The sequence below is a fragment of the Zootoca vivipara genome, chromosome 6 (assembly GCF_965207765.1).
Source record: "Zootoca vivipara chromosome 6, rZooViv2.hap1.1, whole genome shotgun sequence".
NCBI classification, from domain to species: domain Eukaryota; kingdom Metazoa; phylum Chordata; class Lepidosauria; order Squamata; family Lacertidae; genus Zootoca; species Zootoca vivipara.
The window spans coordinates 13,834,294-13,861,170 of NC_142589.1; the positions used below are offsets into that span (position 1 = coordinate 13,834,294).

The window sequence follows — 26,877 nt, forward strand, 5'->3', positions numbered from 1 at the left end:
GCTTTAAATCAATGAACACAATATCTGCCTGTAAGATTATTTTGGCCAAAGAAAGTGTCTGGAATTATTCTTATTGTTTGCAAGAAGAAGACATCATTTTCTGGACTGATAGAATGGATAGTGAAGATGCTCAAATGGAATTGGGAGTAAATTCTAGAGGCTCCTCCCTGGAAACTGCTAAATTTTTGTGTGTCTGGGATGTAGCGTACTGGACAGAGGTAAGCGTTGCATCCATTGCTCTGACCACATTTGCCCTTGGCCCCACAGGTGTACAGGCCTCTGGAAGGTACTCCAGAAGGGAATGTGGTCCTCCAGCTGTTTAAACAGACTCTTTCTCTCTTGGCAGGGAAAGGTTGAAAATAACTTCTAAATTTAATCTTGATGACCTGCTCTTTCTCTGTGTTCCTGCAGAGGTCACCTAAGTGAATCTTTTTTCTTTTTAAAAAACTTTTAGGAAATGGAGCTGATTTAGTATTATGAGATTTAAACCAAATCAGTTGTTATACTTTTTTAGCAAGGGGGCAATGGAAAACACCTGGCTCCTTTTTTTTGCTTTGAAATATCTAGAATGGGGGTATTTCTTTTCTAGCCAGTGGGAGGAACAATACTGCAAGATGGTAAATCTTTCAGCTTTTCGCCCCTTTGCCTTTTTTCATTTATAAATGCCATTTCTGAACTACTTGAAGCCTTTAGCCCTTTCTCCCCCCTCCCTGCCTCCCTTTCTCTCTATGTGGTTCTTAGGGTTTCCCATTTGGCAACTAGGTTCCCCTTTGATATTTTGCTTTAAAAACAAAAAGATGATGAAAAGAACAAACACTTAAATTTGTTTTCAAAAACACCACAGGATATTGGTGTCTAAAGGGGATGTCTTGACAGCTTGGAGGTTTTTCTGCACTTTGACACTCTGCTTTTTTGGTAGTTTATGTTCATACTCTCATTTGATTGGCAGTTTGTCTCTGGAAAATGGCCAGCTACAATCTGTGCTACACACACATATATAATTAATTTGTGGTAGTGAATCTTTTATTTTTTTCTTTGGAGCAAAATAAATTTGTGAGAGTGAGGATTTAATTTTTTGGAGGCACTAAGGGCTCAGATATGAAACGAGAATTCCAAGATGTGGTGGTTTACATTTGGAAGGGAGGGAGATGGGGGAGTGTTAACAAATGGATGTGGAAATCTTCTTGTGGTTCCCATGTGAGTGAAAGGCAGCATTCTTTGTTTCTAAAACAAACCACATTCAAAACTGGTTTTGCTACAATCCAAAGTGCTTTTAATAGCATTCTTTGCACTGGTGAGCCAGCAGGTATAAAAGCAAATCTGGAATGTCAAGGTGTGGACACAGTACAGTGCTAATATTTGCTGTATGTGGTGAACTCAGGATTTGATTGACATGTTTTAAACCCAGTTGCTTGAGTCTTTCTGAATTCAAGTGAAGATCATGCCTTCATAGTGTTATTAGCTTCTACTCAAACAGAAGGTGGCTAACATGCATTACTCCAGTTAAGATTTTAATCCTCAAATCTTCTAGGGAGAGCTTGTTTCTTTCTACATAACTTGAAGGAGGGGAGCCTTAACTTCCATGGGACCAGATTGCAGAGGGATAGCTGTGTTAGTCTGTTGCAGCAAAAATTAAGAAGACTTGGAACAGAATCACTGTGGCATAAGTTCTTGTGGGCCGGGGCTAACTCAATTAAATGCAGTTTCCATTGCTGGTGCCCTGTTTCTCAGCATAGGGTAATAGAAATTCCAGTTGAGAGGCGGTATGCCTCGTGAGTCCCAGTTGCTGGATATCACAAGTGGGGAGAGTGCTATTTATTTTGGGTCCTGCTTCCAGACTTCCCCATAGTCATCTCGTTGGTCATTGTGAGAATAGGATGTGGGTTTGATGGGTCTTTGGTCTGATCTAATAGGGCTGTTAGTATGTTCTTATGAAGGGTGCTTCCCTGTTAATACATTTAGATTCTATTTACCAGTATTTTGAATATTTTTACAGTGCCCATTAACCCAGATGTTTCCAAGGACTGAACATGGGGGAACTCGCTTGTACCTGGATATAACCTCTAATTGTACCTGGATATAACCTCTAATTCTCTTATCTGAACAGAAATTAAGACTGTGTAGGCACTTGGGTAAGCTTTCTTTAAATAAGTCTTCATATGAATGAACACCAGTTTTGGAGTGGGAAAAGACCCTTCCTTAATTTTTTTATGATGTCGTTGTTGTTGTTGTTGTTGTTTATAGCCTGCCTTTTTTCCTGGCAAAGACTCAAAGTGGCTTATAGCTAAAATAGAAGCAGCTAAAAGCACAGAAAAAGGCAGCCATTAAAACCTACATGTGCTGTATCAGGACCATAGCTGTCTATTTTTCCCTTTTCTCGTGAGGAAACCTATTCGGAATAAGGGAATTTCCCTTACAAAGGGGAGGAAAGTTGATAGCTGTGATCATGACCCATCTTGGAGGCATTCCTTCCAGTGTAACAGAAAAAGGGGGATGCTGCTTCTAAGAAACAGCTTGGCTTTTCACGTTTTTTTGTGTGGGCTCCTCTATGAAATGATTACTTTTTTAAAAGAAAAAAGTTCTTCCCAGTTAGTTGGGGAACCAACTGTTAGTTGGGGAACCTAATTCATGTTGTGCATGTGTTAAAATCTGGCAAAGAGGCTTTTGAAGCTAATGCTCCGAGCTTTAGGTATCAAGTTTGCTTGTAGCTTAGCAATCTTCTGTACATTTTTAATTCACTGTAGTTTTAGGCCCTAAGCAGCTTGTTAAAAATGTTGTTAATGCAAACTACGTGGGAAGCTCCTGTATTAGAAATTATGGTAAGACCTTTTAATATAGGCTCTCTCTCTATTCTATGCGTTCTGCAGTTCCCCCTTCCTACTTGAAAAGAAATACAGTATATTCCTGCGTATAAGACTATTTTTTAACCCAGGAAAATCTTCTCAAAAGCCAGGGGTCGTCTTATACACTGGGTTGTATTTCTTATATGGCGAGTATATCCCAAACTCTATATTTTAACTGGAAAAGTTGGGGGTCGTCTTATACGCCCAGTCGTCTTATACGCCGGAATATACGTAGTATTTCTGATTTGCTTCTTGCATTGTGTTCTTTCCTGTTTTCCCTCCCCCCCTCAGTTTAGTTATTTTTTTATCCATAAAAAAGGTATTTGTCTCGCATCACCCTTTTCATTTTAAATTAAAATGCTTTCTCTTTGCTGCTTTGACACTTCCATTTCTTCTTATTGTTTCTTTGTATGCCTGATGTTTTTTCCTGTGTCTAGCTTCTTCTTTTTTTACCTTGTTGCTTTGATTTGCAGTTTTTCATTAAAATGCCTCTTCTGTGCATTTAACCAGATTTTTCTGTTCGCTCAGCATTTGGAGAGGATCAGAAGGTGATGCTGGAGCGAAAGCTGACGGTGCAAGGAAGCCTTAGTGCTCAGATGCTGCCGTGCTTTTAAGTTCCTTGAATGCAAGCTTTGCTCGAACTGCAGCGGTTGCTATTTTCACAGTGCAATTGGCAACTTTCTTGAGGGTGTTTCTCTGCAGGACATTTCCCTACTTTGGATTTGGTGTTGTGGCACACAGCTGGGGTTTCTGGAGTTGTAGGGGAATGTGTGGCACTGGGATTTGTATCTACCACCCATGCCAGTCCAGCAGAATCCATTGTTTGCTGTTGATTCAGCTGGGAGTTCAGGGGAAGGTCAGTAGGCATGTGGCATGACTGGGGTGGATGGGGGGGGGCGTGTGCTCTATTTGGACCAGATGTAGAATGTTGACTTCCTTCTCTCTTCATAAGAGCAGCCGATGCCTTCCATATTGTTTAGCATTGTCTTTCCAATGGTTAAAATAGTTTAGAACAGAAAATTAACAGACAATCTAATAATTGGTGTTGTGGGATGCACATATTCAACTAAGACTCAATAGTGAAATATATTTGAATATCTAAAAGTGTGACAGTGGTTGTGAATTGGCTTTTTTCTTGTTTACTAATGTAATTAATTTTTAGGAAACTTTCTCTCACTTTACCTTTGATATCTATGCTACTGAATTACTTCTACAGCTTTAATTTTAGAGAAAATGTGCTAATTTAAACATTATCAGTACAGTAGTACTATAACTGTTTTAACAATATGTTAAAGGTAAGTAAAATTTTATCAGTTTAAGAGTTAGACCAGGGGTCAGCAAACTTCTTCAGCAGGGGGCCGGTCCACCGTCCCTCAGACCTTGTGGGGGGCCGGACTATATTTTGGAAAAAAATATGAATGAATTCCTATGCCCCACAAATAACCCAGAGATTCATTTTAAATAAAAGGACACATTCTACTCGTGTAAAAACACCAGGCAGGCCCCACAAATAACCCAGAGATGCATTTTAAATAAAAGGACACATTCTACTCATGTAAAAACATGCTGATTCCAGACCGTCCGCGGTTGGATTTAGAAGGCGATTGGGCCGCTTCCAGGCCCCAGGCCTTAGTTTGGGGACCCCTGCAGTTAGACTCATAAGTAGTAGCAGTTGCCAGGGCATTACGACATTCACCTCTACAGCCTGATTTAAAACATACTGAAATATTGTGATGATTAGCTGATGATATATTGTGAAATTGAAAACCAGATATCGCCCAGCTCTAGTTGCCATGCTCTAGCAGAGGGGCATCCTGACTGGCTGCTATTAGGGCTGGAGTCACTATATGTTTTGTCTTCCATTTCTAATGCTTGCCATGTCCTAACTGGGAAACTTAAATTCCTTCCCTCCTCCTGTTTCCTGCTTAAACTCTGAAAGGCAGTACTGTACTGTCTGATTCTCCTATCAGCCAGGAGATCAGAGGCCAATGGGAGGCTGTTCTCCATTTATTCTAAGGAAGAACATCATGGCAATGGGGAGACCAAGCTGGTCCTTTCCATTGACCAAAGGAGCAGCAGCTGCAAGAAGCTTGCTTCTTCCCCTGCCCTGCCCTGCCCTGGCAGAAAGAGCATTTATGAGAACTGAAGTAAAATTTAAGCTGGTTCCTATGAACCCAGAGAAATGGATCCTGACCCAGGGAGAGCCCAAGGATCCAGGCAAACAGACGAATTTAAGCGTCTCCTGCCCACCAAATAACAGAGACCAAACCAGGACGTACGAAGCAAGGCACTTTTATTTCGCTGTTGCAACAGGGTCCTTCCTCTCACGCAGGAGAACAAGGAAGGGACCCAAACAAAGGTGTCCTGTCCTTAAAAAGAAATTTGAAATTGGTTTCAGCCCACCCCGCAGAAGCATCATCCATATGTCACAGAAGGGGTGTAGCCCAAGACCGCTCTCCCTAGATTCATCATAGGTACATCATGAACTGGGAGGTCTGGTGGCAGTAATCTGAGCAGTCTGGACCCTGCCCCCTGCCCCCAAAACCTAATCAACAAAATTGAGAGATATTTACATTTCCCTGTTTCCCAGCCAAGTTAATCACACCCTTTTGTCTGGCACTCAGGTATCAGGATGCCAGGGTTATCACTTTAATTCCTGAGACAATGAGAAGGTTCCCCCCACCCCACTTCTTCCTTGCAGAGGAACACCTGGTCAGAGAGAGTCAAAATGGTGTCAGTCAGGCCTGTTTTCCTGTGCTGCTTCAGACATGTTTCTGTACATTCATGTACATGTTTTATGAACAATTATTATATATATATATATGACCTCAAAATTCTTATAACAGAACCCTTTGCCCTCTCAATCTCTTGTCCTTTTAGGTTGTAAATTTGAAGGCAGAAGCAAACTTAAGCCTATCTGGCCTATTTTGTGTGTGTTGAAGAGCAGGGTACAAATACTTTAAATAATAAATGAATAAATACTTGAATGCTGCTCAGCCATGGGTGTTGCTTGTGATGCTGGATCACCTCTCTTAGCGTGGAGGTGACCCCTGACTTCCTGATGGTGATCCAGGCTGCTTTGTTGAATTGCATCTGGATTGCTCTTAGCTGTTTTGGTAACCTTGAACTCTTTGGCTCTGACCCCTTACTTCAGTGCCAGATGGTAGCTTGAACTCTGGTTTTCAGCAGCTATCATTTTTCTCCCTGAGTTTTCACAGGTGACTCAGCCTAACATGTACATTGTTGACCATAACTATGGAAGTGTCCATGATATACAGCTAAGCTGTGCTTCCTAAACTGAAAATATTTGTGTGGGTGTGGTACAATCATTGTTTAAAATGTTGTATCCTTTTAGAAAGGCCTGTTTCCTAGTGTTACATGGAGTGAGGTGGGAAGTGGGTGGGTGGAAAGTCCACAATCTGGTATATTCCACCGCTGTGTGTCCATGTCCAGCTTGCAGGTTCCATCTGGTCATCCACTGTGAGAACAGCATACTGCACAAGATGTGCCTTTGACCTGATGCAGCAGACTTGTTCTTATTGTAGCCATCAGTTGTTAATGTTGGATTGTGCCTTTTTTTGTCCTCCTTTATCAGTTTGGTTCTTAATTGCTCTGATTTAGTAAGGAATGACTCTGCACTCCTATTGAAAGCATGATCAAGAAAGGTTGATGGCTGTCACACATCCCATAGGGTTACCTAGTTGACTCTGCATAGCTGAAATCTTGAGAGATGTGTTCACTAGGATTAAACTTCCTTGGGATATTTTTGTGTGTGGCCCTCAGGTGGGAGTTGCTCTGCAAAGAGGTCTTTCACATCTTGGAAGTGCTTGGCAATGAAAGCTGTGTACAGACAGGCACCACATGTGTAAGTGAAATTGCATAAAGTGGGAACACCATTGAAAAAGCCTGCAAACACCCTCTAAATCTCTGGAAACCCTTGAAAAACCCTTTAAAAAACCCAGCAGCACTTATTAGACTGGCCTGAATGGTGGTACTCAGTCTTCTCCATCACTGGAGGACAATGTGGAAAGAACAACAAGCAGGGTAGACCGGTACCTCGAAGTGCATGGCTGTGGATCAGATTCATTTGCTGCTTATGGTGTCTTGCAGAGGAACATGGTGATGGATAGCTGCCACTTTTGTTTCTTTAGCTGGGCAGGGTATGCTTGGGCAGCCTCCTGGTCTGTGGCTGCACCTTCACCATTGGTGTGTATATTCTTCAAATTGAAGCGATGTTGATAGGAATAAGCTGGCAGTTCATGTCATCTAGCCACAGGTTCAGCGTCTTATGTCCCTCCACCAGGGCCTTGTCCCACACCTAGATGGTGACCTTCACGGTTATAGGTGTACTCGCTGTTACTGCTGACCGGATTTGCTTCTCCCATATCTTAATGGCACGTACTGTATACTGGACGCATTCCTGCAATACTTCTGTGCCACAGCACACACACACAGTCAGGTCATCTTGTAAACAGTCTAGCACTTCCCATTTTTCCTCCGGCATGGGCAATACTTACTACTTATTGGGTTTCTCAGCACCTGAAGAAGATGACGATACCTTGCGTTTAGATGCCATCTCAAAAAAATTCTCAAAAAACTACGGTAACTCCTCCTCCCCAAACTCTGCCAAAAATTCTGCAGATTCCACCACAATCGCTCCCTCCAAGCCTCCTTGCTCGAACTCTCCACAGGTCTCAAAGATTGGTGCAAGGGCTACTGGGATTGCAAAATGTTGTTTTTGTGATATTTTAAGGCCATTTTTGCCCCTTTTCATGCCACTTCTGGGTTTGCCACAATGTGCACAGTCGCGTGTGCCTTAAACACACGTAAATGTGGAATTGCCTGTATATTTTAACCTGCTATGTTCTAGAATAAAGTTGCCACCCTGTTCTTGGTGACAACCTGGAATCCCCAGAGTTGGGGTTGGCTGCAGACTTCAGTTGCTTAAGACTGTTACAAGAGGACAGTAACTGCTGTTCCATTGATTACAAATCCTTTCCTACCCCCTAAAAAGAGGATGAGATTTCAAAGGACAGTAGCCAGAAAGGGACAGGCAGCAAATGTACTCTCCATCACACCATATGCTTCTGATGTGCATGTAGCAGAGATGTGATTTTCCCCATGAATTTAGGCCCTTTTGATTTCCTCTGTCATCAAGATGGCCTTAAATTGCTTCCTCTGCTTTTTCTGAGCATCAAGTCCCTTTAAACCCCTGGCAAACAGGCCTTTATGCCTTTTGATGTCTCTCCAGTGTTCGATTTGGTCTCTTTAAACCTTTGCGGGCTTCAAAGAAGGTGATTGGTGCCAGAGGGCAGGCAGAGCTCTGACATCTCAAGGAGGTGTTGGGTCACTGAAACATTTCGGAAAGTAGAGCTTGGCTGGCCTTCAGAATAACCTTTACTACAAAACTTGCAACATTTAAAAGCTTTGGAGCCATCACGGTGGGAGGATGTGCAAGACCGTAAGAAGTATGCAAGCTTGTTTCTCTCCTCTCTGCCTCTTCACATTCCCAAAGCATGCTACCAGTTTTCATTACTGTGCCAATTTGCATGTTGAGACTTTTTTTTTTTAATTGATGATATATATGTTCTAGGATAGTAACCCTGTTTGGTGTATTTGGGTTAGGAAACCAAAATGATATTTGGGGCATTCTGCTGAACTGAAAGTCCCAGAAGGGAAAGCAACATAAAAGGATGCGTGTGGTGGCTCCTGGATTTGCTGCAACTGAAATCACACCTGAACAGGCAAGAAATTTGCTTAATCTGTGTGGTGGTGGTTTGTGTTCTGGTTGAGGTAGCAAATAACCTGGTAAGATTAAAAAGTATTGTCAGCTTTATTATTGACTACTTTATTCTGGCAATACAGAAACGTAGGTGTTCAGCCTTGAGTGTAAACGAGTAAAAGGCAAGGATTTGTCTCTTACATTGGGATTGATTAGAACTCCTGAATAACTCCATCCTATATTTTTGAGAGATGCATGTTGTTTACAGTGATGCTATTTGTTGTGCGTGCAGTTCATGGCCTGTATAATGTGAACAGTGTGAATGTGAACACACTGGCAAAATTTCAGTAGATCTGGTTCTTTCCTTTTTCCAAGAGTGAGTTATATGGAGTGATACATTTGACACACTGGACCCAAATTTGGCTGTCCTACAATGCTTAATGCTCAGTGCTCTATTTCAAAGTTATTGCATTTGGGGAGTCCTTTCCATGCTAAACTTCTGCCTAGGGACCCTAGTACGGAAGCTGTACTTCTCAGGATAGGGCAGGGCTGTGCAGAATTATTAAAACAGCAGAGAGCATTATTGGCTGCTCACTCTCCACCTTAGAACAAATCTACACCACCAGGTGCCATAGAAAAGCACTAGACATATCAAGAGATCCAACACACCCTGGTCACCATTTCTTTGAGCTCCTGCCATCGGGACAGAGATATAGAACAATGCAGGCAAGAACGAGCCAACGAGCCGTCTCAGGAACAGTTTCTTCTCTAGAGTTTCCATTTTGGCCTTAAATGGAAAGTCTGGACTTTGAAGTCATCTTATTTTACTTGTTACTGTATTTTGTATCATATTTACTGTTTTTAATTAGGTTTTGTAGTAATTTTGGATTATGTGGAATGCTTTATCTGAGTGGATGTACCGTAGCAACCGAGTAATTTCGTTGTTCCCGCAAGGGGACAATGACAATAAAGATATCTTAACTACTGTGCAACTTGTGGGGAATGCTGAGGGTTTTGGAATGTATGTTAGTATGTACATCAAGTTCATGCAGGGCACTGGCTAGCCCTGATGGACCTCACATTTTCCCCATAGGAATCAGTGTTGTGCTCTTAACATGCATCAAAAGCTTTCCTGTGGCTAAACATGGCAGGTCAGCATCAGTAGCAGCTGGTAAGCTCATTGTTGGTGAAGCCTGTCCACCATCGCTGCTGCCCTAATTGAGGAATCTTGAGCAAGCTCCTGGGGGAATGCTGGGCTCCTGTGATGACCCAAGATTGCTTCTTCTTGCATGAGATGACCTCAGAAGTGTGGGGCTTTTGCCTTGCATGAAATGTACATGAACGTGCCCTTCCCATTTTTTGCTTCCATGTACTTTTGTGTCAGGAAGATGGCACATTGCTATTTAAAGGTCACTAACTGGCAACACTGTGTGTTCATCTAAGCTATAGAGCCAAGTATTGTTACATTGCCAAATCAAACTATTGTGAGGGTCATGAATAGACTTCTGTGCTGTATACACTACAGATATTATTGATGGTATTTCCCCCTGCCTCTCCCCTCCCCACCCAGTTTGTGCATGGAGGAATTGACACTAGTTTGCTTGCTTGCTTTTCAGAAATGTGATTCAGGAAAGCTTATATACTCTCATCCAACTCGTAATTTCTGTTGCATAAATTTCTGTTCCACCTCTCTCTTTCTCAAGTGCTGCAACTGCTTTTGTTGCTGCGGAGATCTCCATAAAGGCATATGAAACAATGAGGTTGGTGGCAATTGGTTAATGTTTATGTTATTGTTCTAAGAAACTGTTCTGGTGTGTACCAGTGTCATGTTTTACTCACTGTGGGTGAATGGATGAATATATACACCACCTTTCTTTAAACTAATGGTGAGGAACCTTTCGGTCAGAGCCAAATGTAGACCTTCAGGTGCTTCTGTCATACCCTTCACCAGCCCTGTGCCACACCCTCAAGTGCTTATGATTTGCTGTAATGTGTCCTTGAACTATGATGGTACTGCTTGCTTGGATGGCTGGAGAGCGTATGGGTGTACAGTGGTACCTCTACTTACGAATTTAATGCGGTCTGAACGCACATTCGTAAGTAGAAAAAATCCTATCTAAACCGCATCCAAGATGGCGGACGGAGCACCATTCGTAAGTAGAAACATTCGTAAGTAGAGTTATTCGTAAGTAGAGGTATCACTGTATATAGAAACCCCTGACTTTTGTGTAGCTGGAATGCAGCAAAATGTACCTGAGTAAGGATCATACCCATTGCTCTGCCCACTCCTTGTCTCTGGCCCTTGGAAGGTTAGTCATGAGGTCCTCGGGCTGCAAAAGGTTCTGTATCCCTGCTTTAAACCTTCACATGACCTGGTTTGCACATAATGCTAAGTCATTGCTTGCTTAAGCAGCAATGGTTCATTTAACAAACATGAGTTACTACAAGCTGTAGCACAGACTATCAGACCAACTGCAGGTTGCTTCTCCAAAGTTTGGCTGCTCTTGCCTAATGCACTTATAGTTAGGTGCAGTGCTTTTTTTGGGGGGGGGAAAGGTCTCGATACTCAACACAAAGTTGTTACAGTAAGTGCCACACATGTAACCCTTTCTGAGTACCCCCAGAAAAAAAACAATGATTTGGTGAGCATCACAAACTATGGTTAAGGAAGTGAGCTGGGTTCATATGTAACACAAAGTCATAGATAAAACAAGTCACAGTTTGTAAGCCAATCAATCATCATAGTTGTCAACCCTTCCGTTTTTGGTGGGAAACCCCCGAATTAAAATCCATTTCCCGCTGCAACCCCAGATTGTAAAATACCCCATAAATTTCCCGTCTCCTGGCTGGCTGCTCACTCACTTGCCGAGTGCTGCCGGAAATCACCTCTGCACATGCCCGGGTATGCGCAGAAGTGATTTCTGATGCCCAGTCATGTGGACATGGGCAGCCTGGCACCGGAAGTCGCTTCTGCACGTGTCTGGACATGCGCAGAACTGATTTCCGGTGCCGCTCTGCCCATATCTGGGCACCAGAAGTCGCTTCTGTGCATGTCTGGACATGTGCAGAAGTGACTTCCGGTGCCGCGCCGCTGCTGATCCCTTATTTTCCAATCCGGAAGTTGACAGCTATGTCAATCATGGCTTCAGATGGTGGTTTGTTGGCTGTCAACAAATCATAGTTAAGCTTCTGGGTAGGGTTCATAAATAACATTGAGCCATGATTTAATAAATCAAAATTTAGCATGATATGTGAATCAGACCACTGTTGTTTCCTTCCCTAGATTCAGGAGATACCAACTCTCTGCTCCCTTGCCCAATCTGTCGCTAAGAAGAGGACCAGTTTACTTTGGAGGCCAGTTTTGGCTTTGATCAAATACTTTCCCACATAAAATAGTATTTTTTGTGTGTGCTAAAGCTGTGGTTCTATATTATTGTTTCAATGGATGACACTGAAGCTAAAATTTCAAACCTGTAAGTCTTTTCTAGTAAAGCACTTAGATACCCAAGAAGTAGATTGACGGATCTGATTGCATGAAGTATCACAGACATGAAGTCCAGCTTTATGTTTTACTGGGTTGGGCTAAAGTCAGAATGGTCAACTTTACTCATATTGGAGGTGTTTCTGGTTACCAGAAAGGATCCTAGGCAGTGACCCAAAAGCTCTGGTAGCAGAATGAGTAGCTTTCACTTTGCATTCTCCACTTTTATGTTGCAGGTTTCAGGGCACATCTCCATACAATTTGCAGGCAAACACTGTTAAAAGCCCAGAAGAATAGCTGCTTCGTATCTTAAACTAAGGCAATTATAATTTGTAGAAACTAATCTTTCAGTGCGAAAAGATCTGTCGAGCACTTCGCTTAGCTCGTTATTCTGCCTTCTAATTTGCCAGATTAAAAGAGCCATAATTAATAGGGGCTCGTGCTTCTTTTTGGCATGAAAAAAATGGTAAGCACCCAGTGACATATATTACTTTAACTTTAATTAAACTGTGTACTGGGTTTTATTTATTTACCAGTTGCCTTCTATGTGTGTGTGTGTGTGTGTGTGTGTGAGAGAGAGAGAGAGAGAGAGAGAGAGAGAGAGAGAGAGAGAGAGAGAGAGAGAGAGAGACACTCCACCATGAAATGAAATGGATGTCTAAGTGGGAGAGTTGAAAATGGCCTATTCTGTGAATATCTGTTGCACCCTTCAGGAATTCCATGAAGGCAACTGAGTGGGGACTGGGAAAAGGAGAGGTAGATCTCCCTATTCCTCCTTTGCCATTCCACTTATTTTCTCTACTAACTGTGGAGGAAGAGAAGCTTGTCCCTCAGCTCTTTACATTCCTTTGCCAGCCTACTTTGGTAGAGAATTTTTTTTGAAAACTAGCCTGCTCAGAGGTCGGTAGTCTGTGCTTCCATGCTATCTGCACAGCAAGGCTATAAACTTTTAAAATTTCAGTTTTTTAAATATTTTGAGCCTTACATGTTGTACTGACTTTAAGACCAAATTTTAAAACATGCTACATCTCTACACATCATATGATTTAAAAATATTATATAGAATCTATGTATATGTACAAGGAACAGGCTTGCAGTCTAAAACTGGACACAATGGAGGACGGGCATGGAAATAGCCGCTGGGGTCAGGTCAACAGGAAAAGAGTATCTCCCCACCCCTACCAGGCCAAAGATGACAAATGGCTAGGACTGCCCACCTGTCAATCACATGATGTCACAACATCCGGTGATGCTGCACCTTGAGGATCTGATTGTTGCAACTTCAAAGCATGGCAGGTGACTGCTTGAAAGCCCTTTTGCAGGCACCCCTGTGCTTCTCTTTAAACCTCAGAAAATGGGAGGTTTAAAGAGCAAGGTAGGGCTATTTGCAAAAGGGCTTTCAGACAGCCCCGTGCTGTGCTCTGGCTCTGTGTGCCTGTTTGCAGCAGGGGAACTGGCACATGCAGCTGAACTGCACAGGATTTAACCCTCGCTCACCAGCCTTATATAGATGTGCCCCACCATCACATGTACCCTAAAACAAGATACTGTAATCACATTTACATAGGAACAAATATGCATAGAAACGCAATCTGTACACCAAAGATTTGAAGTGTATAGTGTGGTACATGATAATCCAAAGTGCAGACCTTGGGTGGGTGGGGTGAGTTGGAGTGATCAATGCCCATACAATGGAGTTGAAACTTTAATTGCCCAAAGTAGTAGTAGGAATCTAAAACAGAGCAGTAGGTTGGAATATTTCTGGTGGGATTTGAATGATTGGCATCTAATGCTTACTGGCATCCTTGTCTGAATGACTAATATCTAGAGGAATTCGGAGCTAATTGGCATTTTGAAAAACAGAAACAAAATAGCATTGTCACAATATTGTAGGCTTATGTTGTATTCAGACTGGCTTTGTACTTTGCTTGATATATTGGTGCAATTTAGGTAAGAGTGAATGGAACATTGCGGGAGCAGATCAGTAGAATACTGTATCCTTAAAAGTAATGGAAGGCAGTGGAAATGCTTTTTGCAGGCTCTAAAATATTCTGGCAATAAAAGGAACATGGAAAATTTAAGGGCTGGCTTGAAACAAAAGAGCTTTGGCCAGAGTAGGTTGTGTAGTTTTTTCTTCTTCTTGTGATGGTCAATTAATTGACGTGAAAAGTGTCGGAGGAATTGCATGCTCAGATAAACAATCTGCTGAAACCCAGTGCTTAGCCTGATTGTGTTCAATGAGATCTGTTTAGTATTAACTGTGAAATATGTTGCAGCAGCAGTAATGAAAGCGATGGATGCCTTTTCTGGTGTTATCAAAATGCATTTAACAAGATTTGCTGTGCCTGAGTGCCTTTCATTGTAATGCTTTATGGTTCATACTAAAGCGATATAAGTAAGCGACATCCATCTTGTGCTGATATAAACTGATTCTGTATGCTCTCTAACAATAATGTTACACTTTTGAGTAAACATCCTTTTTTAATAGAAGCTAGGCAGGTTGTATAGTTCCAAGCAAGAAAATGTGAATCCTTTGCAGACACCAACACAGATAATCTTTGTGTTATCCTCACAAAAGAAATCTGCTTTCATTTGCCATGAGATGGCATCAAAGCATCCTTATATGGGCTTGGTGATGACAGTATTAATACTGAGGCTGGGTGACGATTTGAACCTGGGCCATCCTTGTCCTTTTCAAACAGCTCAACTGTTACAGCCGGTAATTTCAAATTTACTTTCATTTTGGGATTCTTTTCCGATTTGGGTTTTGTCTGTCAAGAAACCCTTGGACATCTGCCATAGAACCCAGGTGCATTGCAGAGGGTTTCCAGCATGTCCTGGAGCAGTGTTGGGTCTCAGTGTTGCCCAGCTTGATCCCTGTATCATAGAACATTGCCAGTATGCCCTCTGTGCCTCAATATGGTAATGGAAAGGCAAGTAGTCGTAGGCAAGTTGTCTTCATTCAATTGTCTGCTATTTATTGAATTTATAGAGGAACCCCAAATGTAACTTGGGGAAAAGTGGTGTAATTCTAGGCTGCCTTTAGGCCTGTTGGTCAGCAAGGTGCATCCTGCCAAGGTGGTAAAGCATATAGTCCTTTGCATGAGGAACAGCACAGAGATACAGGCTCAATTCAGATGTAACAATGAATTGCAGCTTGTTATGAGGGGAGCAGGGCATGCACACTTCATCTTCCATTACCCCCTTCTTCTGTGTGCAAGAGGAAACTAGAAACCCTGTAATCATCATTTGAGGCCCTTCTTCATTTACCTTCTCCATGAGAGGCAACACAAGAACAGGCCTTTTCTACAGTGACTCTCCGCTTGTGGGAGGCTCTCCCCAGGGAAGCTCACCTGGCACCTTTGTCACACACTATGCGCCAGGCAAACACCGTATTTTTTGCTCCATAAGATGCACTTTTCCCCTCCCAAAAAGGAAGGGAGAAAGTCTGTGTGTCCTATGGAGCGAATGTGAGAGCCAGAGCCAATTCAAGAAAGCAAAAAAAAAAATTCTTGTTTTTCTCCTCTAAAAACTAGGTTCTTTCTATAGTCAGGTGCGTCCTATGGAGCGAAAAATACGGTACATTCCTCTTCTCCCAGGCCTTTGGCCAAGTAGACCATATATGGCCTTTTAAACTAACTGTGTTTTCATTAACCTGCATGAGAAATAAAAGGTATTTAGTGAGCCTTTTAAAAAAGAGACAATTAAGAGGTCTTCCAGGTATGCAAATGCTTGCAGCAATATAAATTGTATGAAACAGCAGTTGCTGTGAATATGCAGAAAGTATGACTTCACACACTGCATAATTAAACTATAGACTTTGCTTCCAGAAGAGGTTGTGGTGACCATGAATTTGGATTTCTTTAAAAGAAGATTGGAGAAATAATGGAGTAGTAGGCTAGATTCTATCTCCACTTTTGGAAGTAGTATGCCTTTCATTCCCAGCAGCTGATATTTACAAATGAGTGCTGTTGCGCTAGGATCCTGTTTGCAGACTTCTCTGGCCATAGAATGCCTGCCAGTGCACTATGAGTTATTAACAAACTTAGGAAGAAGTAATTTTAATTCCTTGGACACTACAGTGCACTCAGCAAGTTTTGTAGATGCTTCTCTTAGAAGTTCACTTTGGAAGCGATCACGTACATGTTAATGGATTGGGAGACCATTCAGAACTTGCTGCCAACTATGAATTTTGGAGCATTGCCGTGCAAAAATAGTCTTGATGTGATATCAGAAGCATTGGGGAAGTTCAGACGGCATGACCATTACTTAACCTTTTCAAGTTCAACAACTAATGCCTTCCCTCTTGAACTTCTTAAAAATACTTTCACATTGCAGAGGATGGAGATGTGCATTACATTTTGCCTACTAAGGTGTGTGTGTGTGTGTGTATATATATATATATATATATATATATATATATATATATATATATATATAATTTTAAGGGTTGTTGTGTGGTTTTTAAATGTCAAATGTGCTGAGACCCATTCTTCAGTGTTTTTAAGTAGATATCTGAGAGCTTTCTAGAAAACAATCTGGAACTGCAAATACTACCATAATTATGATAAGGTGGTGATACAGGTTATTTTTCAGGCAGCTAGAAATGGGGAAAAGCCAGTTGTGCCAAATATATGGGATCATAGAAAATGAGGAGTTTAGCTCTCTACAATAAAAGCAAAGACTGTGTGTCACATCCTACCCAAGCTCAGTGCTGATAGCAGGCATGCCGAGGCATTTGCTGTGGGCTTTGCCTGCCCCTGCAGTGCTTGCTATCACTTGGGCTCTTGTGCAGTGATGCTGCAGCTATCAACTTCTCTCCTACTCCCTTTGTGAGCAAAGAGCTCCCCTCCATTAATGATATATATTTAAAATACACACCCTCGTTCAGTGTCTGGCACTCATACTAGCTTAATTTGGTTATTCCCAAACATTGTTGCAAGGAAACTTCTGCTAATGTCTGCTAGGAAACTGTACTTCTGAGTGAGTTGCCATTCAAAGGTACACCTTCTGCTTGGTGGTCATAGGACAGCACACAGAGTGTGACAAGGAGTGAGAGATTGTGGGGGGAGGGGGGTCTCATTTAATCTCACTGTAAACAAATGGTACAGTGACAATAAAGTATTTCTTTCTATTTGCTTGTTCACCTTTTGTGGTGAGTAATTCAGCTTCCAGTTTGTTTTTATGGGCAAGGATAGTGATCCAATTGTATTGAATGTAGGTACAGCGTAATCCTTGGAGTCACCCCTTGTGTTTCTGTATAAGTCTGTGCTCTATGCTTGCCTTCTTTGAGTCATGATGCTTGTTCAGATCAATGGAAAGGATACAGGTGGGTTGAAAGGGGAATCTGTGGCTTGATGGCAGTTCTGGGGATTTTGGCTTTGAGCAGATCTTCTCTTCTCTCCCAATTCAAATCTAAAATAAAGGCTGGCAAATCAGACACACAGTTTAGTAAATAAGAAGCCGCAACAGGTGGTATATGACAGACAATGTCAGCCTGGTGACCTTGGTCATAGATGGTCCAGATGAATAATTAGATGCAGATCTTTCACTGAACATGTTTTGGAAAATTTTGACTTTTAAAAAGCAACTCTGCCAGTGCGGTTCTTTTGGCCCTAGGCAGATATAAATACGCCTTCAAAGCTGGGCTGGAATAATCATGTTCTCTCCTCCTTTTCCATAATTCTTTTCTGCAGTAATGTTTGTTCCTTTGGAAATGTTCCGCCTTGAATGATAAATCCAGCAATCCTTTGCCACCCTACGTTTGTATTTAATTAAGATGCCTCTTAAATCTTGTCCCAGCCTCTCTTCATCAGAAGAAAACTGAACTTGTTGTGACGAGAGGAAGATCTGTGAGCCCAGAATATCAATGGACTTATTCAGTGGAGGAAATATGTGTGTACACTAATTAAGGAGTGCATTATTGAGCCGCAGCATAATTAACAGGCGATGCCCCAAGTGTCTAAATATAAGCTCTTCTAACACTTCTGTCAAAAGGGCCCATAATTGTGTGGTTTTGCTTTATAACACAGTGGCTCTCTTTCTCTCTCTTTGCACCCCCCCCTCCAATTATCCAGTAGGAACTCTTGGGGAAAACAGACTTGGGATGGTCAGCAAAATTTATTAGGCTAGAAAAATCAGCAGCCTCCCCTCCACACCCCTATTCATTGCTTAAAGGAGGGTGAGGAATCTTTTTTCAGCTTGAGGGCTCCTGAGGGACCTTTTAGGCCAGATACCAGTGGTTGCTGGGTCTAGAGGCAAAAGTTGGCAATTCAGTGGATTTGTGCATTAAATATGCATAGGAACATAGGAAGCTGCCATTATGCCAGGTCAAGACTCTTTGTCCATCTAGTATTATCTGCTCTGACTGACAGTAGCTGTCCAGGGTCTTGGGCAGAAAAGGTCTTTCCCCATCACCTCCTACCTGATGCTTCAACTGAAGTCAGCAGGTGATTGAACTTGGGGCCTCCTGCATATGTGGTCTCTTGGGCGGGAGTTGCGTCAGGATACTGCCACAAGGCCTGCCAGTCCTCTTGAGGTTGGACTTATGATGGTGGGGGAAGCGGATAGCGAGCCTCAATAGTTGATCTTAACTGGTGGGCAATTTATTACAGGAGCAATACCGTACTTATTTCTGTTGCTTGTTTTTCCTGGTGTCTTTGAGTAGCGGCACAGGATCAGGGGCAGCATGGCAGCTGTAGTGACGTTGAAGGCAGCCGACTGGCTGCCATCTCAGCCCGCTGCACAAAAGTACATGGGCTTCTTGTTTTTTCAAAGCAGGTGCAACAATTAAATGCTAAGAACACAAAAGCTCCGTGGCAGAGAGTGTTTTGATAAGATGCACTCTAAAGCGATGGAAAATCCCTTTGGCTGTTGCCAGCTTGCTAAGTCTGTTGGATCTGCTGTGTGCAACATCTGCCACATATGAGAGCTTTGCTTCAATTCTGCTCTAATGGCTTCTCCTAGTTTAGGCCAGCCACACAGTTGATTTTAACTAGTGGGATGTGGGTGAGAAATGGTGGCAGCTTTTGTTTCTTGGGTGGCTTTTTATTATTTATTTTAAAACAACCAATTTTGTGATGCTTACAAAAAAACCAGAGCACTGGCTCATTCACCCAGGGAATTGGCCTGGCCTTACTTTGTTTATCTTGGTCCTGGAAATGTTTACTTTGGTCACCCACCAAGTTCTGACATGCAGTTTTAAAATTGTCAATTATCTGAGTGGCACAGGAAGGATGGCGAAAGGATTTAATATCCTTTAATTTGCCACAGCTAGAAGCAGGGAAGAGAAATAAATGATGTTGCTTCTTAATGTGAAAATGTTTTGTGAGCGCCATAAACCTGACACCAAAGCTGTATCCTTTTCTTCTTTCAACCCCCCCGCCTCCTTGTCAAATTAACACGATTGTGCATTTTGATTTTTATGTTAAAGCGATCTATGTCTTCAAAAGAGAGCATTCAGCAAGACATACTGAAGCAGCTAAGCAGGCTGATATTTTAGTAGGAATATTGCCAGTAATAAAAAGGACAGAGTTATGATGGCTTGATGCATTAATTTTAATAACTTCTGCTGCTGCTGTTTGAGCTTAGTTTTTCCCCCCAAAGGAGACATTCTTGGATAGCATCAGGAGCTGCCTTAAGACTCTGTTCATCTAATCTGATGGGCAGCATGTCTCCAGGGGCAGAGAGTTCTCCCTGCTACCTGACCATTTTCACTAGAGATGCCATAGGTGTGCCTGAGACCATCTGCCCTGAAATATGCTGCGCCAATGAGCTTTGCTGTCTCTGTGTCATGGTCTAGGGCAGAGATGGGGGAACTTGTAGCTCTCCATATATTTTACACTACAACTTCCATCATCCTTGACCATTGGCCATGTTGGCTGGGGCTGATAGGACTACCAACAAGACCTGGAGGGCCACAGGTTAGCCAGTGCTTGATTTGCCTCTTCAAATGGTTAACACTACAGTATGATGATATCACTGCTTGACTGAGTTAAAGGTGTTAACAGCTTGGGACAAGTTTACTTGTGGAATTGCCTTACCTACTTCATGCCTACTCGATCATTTTGATCTGTAGAACTTGCAGTGTCCATTCTGTGGTGGGAGCTAATGTTTAATTAGGGTTAATTTGGTCCATCATCTTTATTTCAGCATGGTGCCTGATGTCCAAAGAGAAAAAGATTGCCTCTATCACCTCAGGAACCATCGTACTGAGTTGGGCAAGAATATCCTCAGAGGCATCCAAAGTGGTGCATGTTTGGAAGTGTCCTGCCAATTGGGGTGAGGTTCAGAGGTATCCAAATCAGTGTAGTTTGGTCCCGCCATGCCAGATACTCATTTTTGTCTGCCATCTTGATTCAGAATGGCACCTGGCATCTAAACATCCATCTAAGACCAGCACCCCCACCTTGAGAACCCTCATGCCGAATTTGTCCACACTCTCTTGAATCATTTCCCAAAATATATAGTTTTCTCTCTGTAATGAAGCTTGTATGGTCAGTTAGTGATGATTTTGTTACTTTGGTGTTGCAAAACTGGATGTTTTGCACAGGCATCTAACCCAAGTCCTTACTCTAAAACAGAGGCAGAAAAGCAGTACTATTTAATAGTCTCTGATAGCATGATTTGTAGCTTGAAGCTCAGGAACCTGCCAGCATCTTGCCAAGTGGTATTAACGTATTGTACCCTGGAAATGAAACTTTAATCTTAATGACACTTTTTTCTTGTTAATGGCTTTGAATTATATTGTGCAAAAGGGGCTTTATTATTCTGGTTTAAAATTTATAATACATCCTTTTGCGCACACGCACACTCCCTCTCTTCCTCAATATATGCATTTGTAAAATGTAGGCTTCAGTTTTGGCTAAATAAACAGTAGTTTGTTAAATTCCAGGCTATCGAGATAGCTGTGTAGAGCTTGGCACTGGGCCCATAATGGTGGAAATAGATCTGTCTGTGGCAGGTGTGCAAGAAGGCATGAGGAAATCCTATAATTAAGGTAGGGGAATGTTGGCTAACACAGACACACACACACAGGCACACCTCCCAATTTTTGTGGGAAACCAACTTGACAGCATAGTAAATTAAACCTGAAAAGATGCATAGTGAAAGCGTGGGCACCCCCCCCCCTGGAATTCCTATCGTAAAGTTGCTTTTGCAAATCCTAAATGTCTTCCATTTAAAATAAAATGTGCTTCTATTAACCTCCTTTCATATTGTAGCTTTCAGCAGCCTGCAGACCTGCCTGATTTGACTTTCTAATGTACCTGTAATGAATCTTCTGGGGAAATGGAGCAACCGAACACTGTGTAGTGTCTCTTGCAGCTCCATTGTAACGTATTCTGTCAGCACTGTCTACCTTGTGGGTCTTATTTAGAAAAAAAATAAGAAGGGGGGGGGTGTATTGTATGAAAACCTACCGTAAAACCAAACACTTCTTAAGCTGTCTTGTGTGACGCTGTCCTTGGTAGCAGTTGTGCTAAACCTATGCTGGTACAGTATCTTCCTTCTGAGGTAGAAATTCAGACAGGGGGGGAAATGATAGAGATATTGGCAAATAGTCTCCTGACAAGCTGAGGAGAGAGAATTGCTATGTACGTGATGCTTCAATAGCCAGCAAGGCAAGATCTCTGTGGCTCTGTAAATGCAGCATCAGTATACAGTGGGGGCATGTGGCACTCCTTTGCCAGACCTTTCAGTAACCTCAGCATTTCATTTGCCCTCCCTAAGGTAGCAGCTTGTAAGTCGGATATTATAACCGGGGTGGGGGTGGGGGGGTGGAGAGAAAAAGCCACAAAAAAGGAGGGTCGGCAACTGGCGTATGTGGAATTTTTTGCAATACTACATTCAGTATGTCACGCCGATTTGCCCCTTTGAAAGAGATGGAACACTGGAGATTAATAATGGAGGATTTATTCATTAAAAACTTTGTGTTATAATTGGCCATATGCAGCCACATTGAGGAACGACCGTTCACATTAGCATTTTTAATTAAACAGAAAGGTCTTGCCTCTAATATGGCAGGAGACACGGCTTTGAACGTTTTTCAGTTGCCTTTTGAAGTCCAGTGTAGGAAGAGGGTGAGTTTCTTTTTATAATAATGAGAGGCTGTACCAGTAATGACATACCAGGCTACACAGGGAAATATTTTTTTAAAACTTTTGTGCAATTTTCTTGCTAAAAAAACCCTGATTGTATTGATTACTTTTCTTTTTAAACAAGAGAACAATAGCTTAGTTAATATGGTGATTGAATCACTTTGTTTTTTTTGTAAAGCATTGATTAATACAGCTAGGCTTACAATTTTGTGAAAAATAACAGATTCTGTAGCTTCTGGGGAAGCGGAGCAAGGCTTGAGGGAGATTTGCGGCAATGGGGTGGCAGGATGAGAAGGCGCTGGAGGGCCGGAGTGGGGACCCCGAGGAGGAGGAGGAAGAAGAAGACCTTGTGGATCCTTTAACTACTGTCAGGGAGCATTGTGAACAGATTGAGAAATGTGTGAAAGCTCGGGAACGTTTAGAGGAGTGTAATGCTCGAGTGGCATCCAAGTCCCATACAGAGGAGAAGTGTACAGAGGAACTCTTTGACTTCCTGCATGCTAGAGACCATTGTGTGGCTCATAAACTCTTCAGCAAATTGAAATAAATGTTAATATAATCCTGTGTCCTCCTCATGCATAGCTGATGAAAACCTGAGTCTGTTCAGTTTGAGTAAACATGCAGCTCTGCACATGGGATACGAAAGTGAATGCAACTAACTCAATGGTAATTCTGGGAGAATATAAGAGTTGCCATCAGGATACATCTGTTATGTAGAAGATTTGCGGCTGCTTAACAAAGTGTTTCTGTAGACTTCTGATATTAAAGATATTTCCTGTCAAATGTGAAAATGTTTGCTTGTTATGACAGCCAAGACATCTTAGCATGCTCTGAAGTTAAACATTAAAAATTAGGCAATTAAAAAAAAAAATAACAGATTCTGTATCTGCATCACTAATCTGCTGATGAGCAGACTGTTTTGTTCCTATACAATAAAAAAAGTATTAAAATGGGCTCAAGTCAAAACTCTGATACAAAAACTCTGGGTGTGTACACACCATACATTGAAGCACCCCCTTTAAAGAATCCTGGCAGCTGTAGTACATTGCAGCTCTATAGGGTAAAATACAGTTCCCAGGATTCTTTGGGGAAAACAGTATGCTTTAAGTGTATGGTGTGAATACAGTCTTAATGTAGAACCACAGTACAACTCAGTTCATTATATTAAGAGGAATTGGAATGCACCTTGCCTTGAAAGCATTGCAGTGTGGATGGATGGCTTCTACCATTAGAATGGGTATCCAGATGCACCTCAGATATGTGCCTGATCCGATGTTGAATATGCACATTGACATCTCTTTATTACATCTTACAGATCTTTGCTGTTTTGGAATGTGCGTTGGGAAGACCGCCTTTCCTTCTACTGCTGTTCTTAATGTTCTCTGGTGATGAGTGCCCCATTTTGGAACACATCATGATTCAATTCTTTTATATATATATATTATTTCAATAATATATTTAATATTTATTATTTCATTATTAAATATAATTAGTAATATGGGTGTTGCGGTAGCATTATTATTTTCTGCCTGACAGTGTGGGATGTTGTTGTTGTTGATGATGATGATGCAGATGCACCCATTACTGGGACTTAGTTTCTTATATGTGATCCTAATCTCCTAGCTATGTATATGGTGGTACCAGATGATGGTGCTCAAGATGTGTCTGGGTAGGCAGGTAGCAGGAAATGATCTTGGGGTGCTTCTGAATCCAGCTTTGTTGCTGAAGACCTAGGTAGCCTCAGTGGCTAGAAGCACCTTTTATCAGCTGCACCTGGTATGACAACTGTGACCATTTCTGGACCAGGAGAGCTTGATCATGGTAGTTCAGACATTGGTGATTTAAATAATGGATCACTGCATTCTATGCAGGGCTTCCATAGTACTTGACCTGCAGACTGCAGTTGTGCAGAATATTATAGCAGAGTGGCTGAAAAGAGTAAGACCCTGTCAGGGTATAACACTGCTCAGAGATCTGCCTGTTTGTTACCTTGCCACATTCAAGGCCTTGCTGTTGCTATAGAGAGCCCTTAATGTTTTGGGGTCAGTTTGCTTGCAGGGTCACTTTTACCTCATATGTGCCCACTTGATTGCTTTGGTCTGTGGAAGTGGGATTTACTGGTGCCACACAATACTTGTTCTGCCCTTGTAAGAAATTGTTGTTTTAGTGTGGCAGCACCCACATTATGGAACTCCTTGCCTCTTGACCTCAGATAGGTGCCTTTTCTGTCTCTTTTTGGCTTTGTTTGGGAAAGCTTATGAAGGCATGTAGATTTTAATCTTCTACTATTAATTTTAATTATCTTTCAAATGTTTTTAAACTGTTTTTTATTGATGATTTTAATATTTCTTGTAAACTGCTTAGAGGCTTATGACAATCAAGCAATATATAGGTAAGGTAAAGGGACCCCTTTAGGTCTAGTTGTGACTGACTCTGGGGTTGCGGCGCTCATCTCGCATTATTGGCCGAGGGAGCCGGCACACCGCTTCCAGGTCATGTGGCCAGCATGACAAAGCCGCTTCTGGTGAACCAGAGCAGCACACGGAAATGCCGTTTACCTTCCCCCTGTTTATCTACTTGCACTTTGACGTGCTTTTGAACTGCTAGGTTGGCAGGAGCTGGGACCGAGCAACGGGAGCTCACCCCATCGCGGGGATTCGAACTGCCGACCTTCTGCAATATATACATTTCATTAAATAAATAGAATACCCATTTTTCTCATTCATTTATTTTGGTTTGCTTTCGGCTTATCCTTTGGAATGGGTGATCCTACTTTTTGCGTCCCCTCTCTCTCTGTGTTTTTTTCCCTTGTTTTTTTTTAAAGCACCTTTTAAAGGAAAGCACTTTTTAATAGCAGCTTGAGTGGTGTGATGACGCATCCCAACAGTCCCCCCCAAGAGAGGGTGATTATCCTGGAGAGATTTCAAACTCTGCATCATTTATGCTCACCTCCTTGCTGAAGAACAGCTTGCATTTTTAATGAAGGATGATTACATTTCATAAACAGACCTTTAAAAATTAAAATAATATTGATCCTTTTTCATTTAAGCTCTATTAAAACAGCATGCTATACATCTTTCTAATAGCTATAGGACAGATTGCTGTTAAATATAGAGCTCAGTGTGTGTACTTAGAGGCTTTAAGCAAAAGGGTGTGTGTATTTAGATGCCTGACTGTTGTTATACAGCCAATTTCAAATGTGATTTTTTTCTCCTTAGGGGGGAAAATGGTTCAGAAAGGTTCCTGTTCATTGACTTAATAAATGTGAAGGTAATTTCCCCTCTTTCTCTCCACCCAACACACTATTCACCAAATTCTGTGAAGCTCACAGTTTGATTTCTGAGAGGTCTTTCTTCCATTAAGGCATAAAATGGCCTCTTAACTTGCACCACCACACATTTCCTGGAGAGAAAAATGTGAAAGGCAAAACTTCCCTAGCACTGTGTATGCCATGTTTGAGCAATAATAGCCCTGATCATTCTTGACACCTTTTCTTTAAAATAGTGCCATCCAGTTGAACATTTCAGTGGCTTTAAACCTTTTAAAAAAACCTTGCAACACTCTCTACTTTGATTATCCTGATCTCATTAATATGTGGTGTGCATGCACAACACTCCTCATTGGTTTTCTTTTTGTTTCTGGACTGACCACTGTAGTTCATGTGTTGGTAACCTTGAGGCTGGATTACTGCAATGCACTATTGTGGGGTTGCCCTCGAACCTGGTCTGGAATTTACATTTGGGGCAGAATGTGGCGACGAGATTGCTGATGGAGGCACATGACCAACAATCTGAGACACCATTGTTGAAACATCTTCACTGGCTGCCCATCTACTACCAAGTCAGGTTCATTTTATTTGTAGTACAGTGGTACCTCGGTTTACGAACTTAATCCGTTTTGGAAATCCGTTCTTAAACCAAAGCCATTCTTAAACTGAGGTGCGCTTTCCCTAATGAGGCCTCCCGCCACCGGTGCCCTTTCACCCTTCGGCTTCCGTTCGTAGACCGAGGTAAAGTTTGCTAACCGGAACACTACTTCCGGTTTTGCGGAGTTCGTATACCGAATAGTTTGTAAACAGGGCTGTTCTTGAACCGAGGTAACACTGTGGTTAAAAAGCTCTAAACAATTTTGGTCCAGGCTACCTTAGGGATTGCCTAAACCCTTAGATTCCAAAGCAATTGCTGAAATAATCTGCCATTATTCTCATTGGCCCAGCACTGTGGAATATTTCTCCAATAGAAATTCAGCAGGAGCCTTCAGTGTTTACTAAAAACATTTATTTGCCGCCAGGCTTAGGCAGACAATTAAGATAAACACCCATGATAGTTAGCTGGTGATCAATTTTAAAAAGAATTGTTTGGTTTTTATTGTGTGTGCATATATATTTGTTGAAAATCGCTTTGATGTTCTTTATGAAATTGAGGCATATCGTACAAGGTTTTTTTAAATAAATAAAAAATCAAACTGCTGGTTTGACACCATACTTTTGAAGCTATGTTGTAACTACACCAGTGGTTTTCAACCAGTGTGTCGTGGTACCCTGGGGTGCCTTGAATGATGGTCAGGGGTGTTGGCAGCATTGGTCTCTGTCCCCCTTTCCTTCCCTCCCTCCTCTGATGCCCTCTCGCGTTTCTGCTTCCCAAAGTCTTGCATGACTGTTTGTTGCAGCAGCCCTGGCTATAAGCTCTGCGGGCAAATGGTGCCTCTATGGTTGGTCAGGGGGTGTTGGTTGCC

General features: G+C 42.0%; 1 protein-coding gene and 1 pseudogene across 5 annotated transcripts in view; both read left to right on the forward strand.

The window, feature by feature from the left end:
- Positions 1-26,877, forward strand: part of RERE (arginine-glutamic acid dipeptide repeats) — a 339,661-nt gene that overhangs the window by 6,168 nt on the left and 306,616 nt on the right. The gene's annotated exons all lie outside the window — the stretch shown is intronic.
- On the forward strand, positions 22,376-22,934 carry LOC118087666 (cytochrome b-c1 complex subunit 6, mitochondrial pseudogene; annotated as a pseudogene).